Source organism: Pelobates fuscus, chromosome 3 (genome assembly GCF_036172605.1).
Source record: "Pelobates fuscus isolate aPelFus1 chromosome 3, aPelFus1.pri, whole genome shotgun sequence".
NCBI lineage: Eukaryota > Metazoa > Chordata > Amphibia > Anura > Pelobatidae > Pelobates > Pelobates fuscus.
Window position 1 is genome coordinate 50,380,707 of NC_086319.1, and position 7,704 is coordinate 50,388,410.

The window sequence follows — 7,704 nt, forward strand, 5'->3', positions numbered from 1 at the left end:
CTTAAATGGCAGAGAAAAGAATAGTAAGACTGCAGGGACATTATCTATACACCAAACCTGTTTGGGTGTTTAAAGTGTCCCTTCAAGGCCAAAGAAACTGAACTGGAAGAACTGCTGGAAAATGTTTACAATCTGGGTAGTGTGGCCTTACCTTTGAAATTCCTAGATTTTACTAGTAACATGACGTAAAGTCATGATTTTATTAAAGACACGGAGGCGAGTATTATGCATATCTCTTTCTTTATTTCCTCAGCAGCAAAGATAGAGGAATATAAATATTATCAAAATGAAAGAAAAAACTGTACAGGCATAACGAGTAGCCAATCACATAACAGAGGAAGTAGCTATATAAGTCCTGTGTCTCCCACAATCCCCCTCTTTCTTGCGCAACCGAAGACCAGGTAAGATAAACGATGTCCCACTTGATCCAAACAGGAAACGGGAAACAAAACGAGAACTTCAAGCTAAAAAAGATAGAAAAATATGGTAATTTCCAAACTCAAACTGTAGACTTACCAAACATAAACGTGAGGGATCTACATGAAACATGATTCTGAAATAGAATATACACATGATTAAAAATCAATATAAAACTGTCAAATCATCTAAGCATGATAAAAACTGCACAGTACAAAAAACATGAACTCAATACAGACCCAATTGCCCACGTACTTGTATTGCATCGAAGCATCTCCAATCCCAAATCCACACCGGGAGGGTGGGAGGGAATAATACTCGCCTCCGTGTCTTTAATAAAATCATGACTTTACGTCATGTTACTAGTAAAATCTAGGAATTTTATTAAAGACACGGAGGCTCCTATTATGCAAGTTTAAAGCTGTGCTATCACCTGAGATGCGACGTGTTCAATTGGTCTGAAATAGAAGTCTCTGAAGGTCGACTCTCGGGACCAGTCCGCTGCGCGCATGATGTCCTCTAGGCGGCAACCAACTGTGGATGCCTTCGAGGCCATAGCACCCCTTACAGAATGAGGCGTAAACACAGATGTGTCTATACCCGCTAGGGATAAAAGCCAACGAATCCAACGCGCCAGCGTCGGAGTCGATACTGGGCGATGAGGAGCCTTAAACGAAATGAATAGGGGATGGCGTTCAGATGAGCGCACCGCACGTGTAGCCTCTAGATAGGCCTTTAAACAATCCACCGGGCAGAGCGCCGGACACAACGGGAATCTAGGATATACGAAGGATTTGGACGCCGACTTAGTTCTCCTAGATATGGTGAAAGTAACGCCATCCGGCGTAAACACAAAGGCACCCCAGTCAAGAGCCCTAACATCGGAGACTCTCTTACAAGAGACCAGGCAAAACAGCATAACCATCTTGGAGGATAGTTGTTTAAGAGTCAAGTCCTGGTTAGGGTACCAATCCGACAGAAAACGCAACACAATGTTGACGTCCCAAAATGTCGAGAACCGCGACCTAGGCGGACGGACGAAGCGAATACCCTTGAGAAGACGGCATACAAAAGGATGTTTGCCGATGGGTGCACCTTCCAAACCACCATGACCGGCCGATAAGGCCGATCGAAAAACATTGATAGTCCTGTACGCCTTGCCTGAGTCGAACAGGTCTGTAAGAAACCCCAGTATCAAATGGAGAGGGGCAGATATGGGATCCACTGCCCGTTCCATGCACCAATCAGACCAAGATTTCCATGCAGCTCGGTAAGCTGATCGTGTGCCCGGAGCCCAGGCGTTATCGAGGAGCAAGAGAGTCGACTGTGGAACGTCAGGGACAAGCCAGCGTCCCCTGAAAGGAACCATGCTACCAGGGGCAACTGGTGCTGGAGCACCAATTCGTGCGAGTTCCCATCCGGATCCAGAAGGAGGTCCTGGAAGTTCGGCAACAGACGAGGGAAGTCTATGGACAACTCCATCAGACGAGGGAACCACGGCCGTGATCTCCACAGAGGGGTGATCAGGGTCAGACAACAGTCGTGACGAACCAGCTTCGAGATCGTACGAGCGATCATGTTGAATGGGGGAAAGGCATACAGGTGGCCTGGAGGCCATTCTTGAAGAAAGGCATCCGTCGCCACTGCCGCCGGGTCCGGTCTCCAACTGAAGAACCTCGGTAACTGAGTGTTCAGTCGGGATGCGAACAGGTCCATCTCGAACCGACCCCACAGCCTGTTTAAGCTTTGGAAGACCGAGGCGTGCAAATGCCAGTCTCCCGAGTCTCTCAAATGTCTGGAGTTCCAATCCGCACCTGAATTGTCCAGACCCGGAATGTGTTCCGCCGTCACCGAGACGTTGTTTAGGAGGCAGAACTGCCAAAAGTCCTTCGCCAGCAGAGCCAACATTTTGGACTTGGTTCCGCCCAAGTGATTTATGTATCGGACTGCCGATACGTTGTCCAATTTGAGGAGAACACAACAGTTCGCCTTTCCAGGGGTAAGGCTGCGAATCGCAAAGGCCCCCGCCAGGAGTTCTAGGCAGTTGATGTGTAACGACTTCTCTGCGTCGGACCATCTGCCCCCCGTGGAGATATCGCCACAACGAGCCCCCCAGCCGTGCAAGCTGGCATCTGATTCTATGACCACGTCCGGAACGGAACCGAAAATTGCTTTTCCGTTCCAAGCTTCCATGTGTGCCAACCACCATACCAGTTCGTCTCTGGACTCCTCGTCCAGACAAAGTCGGGATTCGTACGATCGACCCGAACGTAGGTGTGACCCCTTGAGCCGTTGGAGGGCCCGGTAATGTAAGGGGCCTGGGAATATTGCCTGAATGGAGGAGGCCAGTAGGCCGATGATCCTCGCCAACTGCCGGACTGACAAGTCCGAAGCGCGAAGAGCTCGACGGAGCTCTTTCTGGATGGCTTTTATCTTGGATTCTGGTAAGTACAGGAATTGCCGCACGGAATCCACCTGGAACCCCAGGAATTCCATAGACTGGGCGGGTGTCAGGACCGACTTGTCCCAATTTACCAGAAAACCTAGGTTCTGTAAGAGGTTGATCGTCCAGTCTAAATGCAGCTTCAGGCATTCCAACGACTGTGACATGATCAGGATGTCGTCCAGGTAAATAATTAGTCGAACCCCTCGGGTACGGAGGAACGACACCACCGGCTTCATAACCTTGGTGAAACACCAAGGAGCCGAGGAGAGGCCGAACGGAAGGCATGTAAAACGCCACCGTCGTCCGTGCCAGGTGAAGTGCAAGTAGTCCCTGGATTCTATCGCTATTGGAACCGTGAAGTACGCATCCTTCAGGTCCAATTTGGCCATCCAATCCGACTGTCTCAGAAGGTCTCTGAGACAATGGATGCCTTCCATCTGGAAATGTTGGTAGCGTAGGAAGGCGTTGAGAGGGCGAAGGTTTATCACTGGGCGGACACCGCCCCCTTTCTTGGGTACAAGGAAGAGATTGCTCGTAAAGCCTGGAGTGGCGAACGGCAATTCTTCGATGGCGCCCTTTGAGAACATCTCCGCGACTTCCGCGGAGATCATCGCGTCCTGCTCCCGTGGGAGGGACAATTCCCTGGGGGTATACGTTTGGAACGGCAGGGAAACAAAATCTAGTTGGTAACCCTTTACGCATTGCAGAACCCAAGCATCTGAGGTAATAACTGCCCACCTTGGGTAAAATAAGGCTAGCCTCCCCGCCACCCGAGCCTGATCGAGAAGGGAAGAAGGGGTACTCACCATAAGGGCGTCTGCCCGACGACCCACCACGGGGGTATCTAGAGCCCCACGATCTCCCTCTAGCCGGGAAGAAAGGAGGCGTTTTCGGGTCCTGGAGCCCTCGAGAGGGGAAAAAGGAACCTCTGTTGGCCCTGAATGAGCCTCGGAAACCACGGCCGGGAGGACGGTTCCTGCTACGCCCGGCCCCACCGAAAACCTTGGGCGCGAAGACGCGCTTCATATTAGCCTGCGCCTTGTCAATAGCCGTAAAGGTTTTTACATAGGACCCCATGTCCTTCACAAAGGATGTGCCGAACAACATCCCCTCATCGGCTGAGTCAGGTTCAGCTACGGTCATAGCAGCCAGTTTAGGGTCTATTTTCAAGAGAATAGCCTTGCGTCTCTCGGAAGACATAGCCGTGTTGGCATTTCCCACAAGGCATATAGCTCGCTGGACCCACCCGATGGCCACATCCATATCTAGAACTGAGTCGCCATTACGGGCTGCCTCAAGGAGCTCGTACAGCTTAGACAGGGGGCCCAGCGTATCCAGAATTTTATCCTGGCACCCTTTTAGGGAGTGATCCAGACCCTTTTTAGGTTTCCACCCAGACTTATTAAGAAATTGGGCAATCTGAGGGTCCACTTCAGGGGTCTTACAGGCAGCGCCAGGGAGGGAAGGTCGTGGGCATTCGGCACGCAATTTATTGCGGCCTTCCTTTGACAGAGGTGTGCGAATCCTCTTAGCCACATACTGGGCGATATGGTCCGGAGGGACCCATTCGGCAGACCGCGGGTGACGCAGGTCGTCCGGGTCAAACAGGGGGTTCCCCTGTGGGTCTAAAAGCCCTTTTCCATTATCCCCAGCGGGGTCTGGCACTTTTCTACGGGGGACGGCAGAGGACCCAGAAGGGGTTACACCCGCAAGGGGTTGATCCTCGCCAGACTCGTCCTCCCCATAGGAGTCATATTCCATAACATCGGAATCATTGTCCACACTCCGGTCGGTATCCGACCCATCATCCAGGGCTCTAGCCCGTTTCCACAATCTAGCCTTTTTAGCCCGGCCAGGGGCTCTTGTGCGCGTGGGATGCGCGCTATCTGCGACCGCCAGAGGCGTGTCAATCATGACAGGCAAAGCCTGCATCGAGGAGTGGGACCCGATATGTCTAGCTTTTGCCTTTGCCTTACGGGCACCCGGCACAGTTAGGGCAGGGGAGGGGGACCCCACACTCAGAGGGTTAGGGGCAGTCATAGAAGGCAAGAGCACAGACTGAAGGGACTGGGCAAAAGAGGATGAGACAGTCCCCATAGCGGAGGCAATAGCCTTTTCAAGGGAGGAAGCCATAGTAGCTTCTAACAGGGCCTGGAGCTCCTGGGAGGCCATAGCGCCCTCAGGATTATCTACTGGAAAATCCCCAGAGGGGACGGTAGGCCCATCCTTGCTATCCTGCATAATGAGGTCTAAGGGAAGCAAACCGAATACTAGAAATGGGTTGATTAACCCAGCAGAACAGAGAAAAAGCTAAACCTGATCGTTGGTGTAGTAAGGGGGCCCGTAGTAAAGGGACCGACCGCACGGCACAGCAGGGTGAAACGAATGAACGCCCAAAATGGCCGCCGCACGTGTCAGGGTGTGCCCGTGGACCGGCTCCAGGCGGGGGAAGGGGCGCGTGCACCTACCCGCGTGGGCAGCCTGTGAGAGGGGAAAACGAGCACACTCAGTCGCGTCCACAGAGAAAGGGGCACGCGGCTGAGATAGCGCCGAGAAGCGGCAACAGGGGCGGTATGGGGAAAAACAGCCCGCGGCGGCGGGTAAAGCCCCTAGGGGAAACCCCTAATACACCAACGATGTAGGTACTAGATAGTAATCAACAATAAATAAAAACGACAATAATGAAACAAGCATAAGCAAAACATGAATCACAAGTAAACAAAATGCAATGAGTAGGAGAGCTCAAGTAAAATACTTAGCTGTCTGAGGAAGCAGCAAAGAAAGAGGGGGATTGTGGGAGACACAGGACTTATATAGCTACTTCCTCTGTTATGTGATTGGCTACTCGTTATGCCTGTACAGTTTTTTCTTTCATTTTGATAATATTTATATTCCTCTATCTTTGCTGCTGAGGAAATAAAGAAAGAGATATGCATAATAGGAGCCTCCGTGTCTTTAATAAAATTCACATTGAATTACTGATAATTCTCCCTTGAATAACAATGCAAGTGCTTTATCCAGTTGAAAATGGACAAAATCAGCAATACATCAAAGTTCTAGGACGGTGTCAGGTCTAGCCAAATATTTGGTCAATACGCTTTAGATTGAGCAATAATAATAATAAAAAAAAAAGATATACCTGCCTTGCATCAGAACCAAAAATAACCATTTTCTTTTCACTTGCATCTCAATCCAAAAGTAACAGTTCCTTTAGAACTTGATTAAAAACGGAACCGATTCCACTTTAATTCAAGGTTTTATTTATTTTTATTTATTTTTTTAAGTCTTAGTCCTTTGATTAAGGAAAAGCTTATAGGCAAATTAACGTGTACTGTTCTGTGACTTCATTGTGTCACGCCACTATTAATTACACATCCATTAATCAGTGAATTTAGATAAAAAGATATAATTCACTATAATACTGAGATACCTAGAATATGGTCTTGGTTTTGACAAGTTTGAAATTTTCGATGTTCAATATTTGTATTATAATTACAAGTCTTTCACTGTAATCCATATTAGGGCATTTTGAAATTCCTTTTCATTTGTGGCCCAATGACGCCATACTGACTGACTGAAACTCTGACACTGCCACTGACTCAAGGAGGGCATGCTTCTTCAGCAGAAACCAAAATCTACCAGGTGTGGCCAATCCACGTCTCACAACACACTGCTCTATATTGATGGTATATTTGAAGCGGCAGAGATCTTTCACCAGTAGTTCACCATCAGTCACCAGTAGTTTCTCAATTTGCCGGATGGGGGAGCCTCCTATAGCGTTCACACTGAAGGCGCAGTTCCTAGAGATGGCCGCATGGGGCAGTGCGTTCACATTGATGGTGCAATAACCTAAGATCGCCACATGATGGATCCTACATAATGCTATGTCTGGCAGTGCACGCATATTGATGGGGCAGTTCCCCGAGTTGGCCAGGTGGGGGAGCCTGTGATAATGTGCGGCATGGCGATGTATTTATATTGATAGGTGCAGTTCCCCGAGTTGGCCGAGTGGGGGAGCCAGTGATATTGATAGGTGCAGTTTCCGAGTTGGCCGGGTGGGGGAGGCAGTGATAATGTGCGTCCTGGCGATGTATTTTTATTGATAGGTGCAGTTCCCGAGTTGGCCAGGTGGGGGAGCCTGTGACGTGTGGCCTGGCGATGTATTTATATTGATAGGTGCACTTCCCCAAGTTGGCCAGGTGGGGGAGCCAGTGATAACGTGCGGCCTGGCGATGTATTTATATTGATAGGTGTAGTTCCCCGAGTTTGCCGGGTGGGGGAGCCCGTGATAACGTGCGGCCTGGCGATGTATTTATATTGATGGTGCAGTTCCCGAGTTGGCCGGGTGGGGGAGCCAGTGATATTGATAGGTGCAGTTCCCGAGTTGGCCGGGTGGGGAGCCAGTGATAACGTGCGGCCTGGCGATGTATTTATATTGATAGGTGCAGTTCCCGAGTTGGCCGGGTGGGGGAGCCAGTGATATTGATAGGTGCAGTTCCCGAGTTGGCCGGGTGGGGGAGCCAGTGATAACGTGCGGCCTGGCGATGTATTTATATTGATAGGTGCAGTTCCCGAGTTGGCCGGGTGGGGGAGCCAGTGATAACGTGCGGCCTGGCGATGTATTTATATTGATAGGTGCAGTTCCCGAGTTGGCCGGGTGGGGGAGCCAGTGATATTGATAGGTGCAGTTCCCGAGTTGGCCGGGTGGGGGAGGGGAGCCAGTGATAACGTGCGGCCTGGCGATGTATTTATATTGATAGGTGCAGTTCCCCGAGTTGGCCAGGTGGGGAGCCAGTGATACTGATAGGTGCAGTTACCGAGTTGGCCGGGTGGGGGAGCCA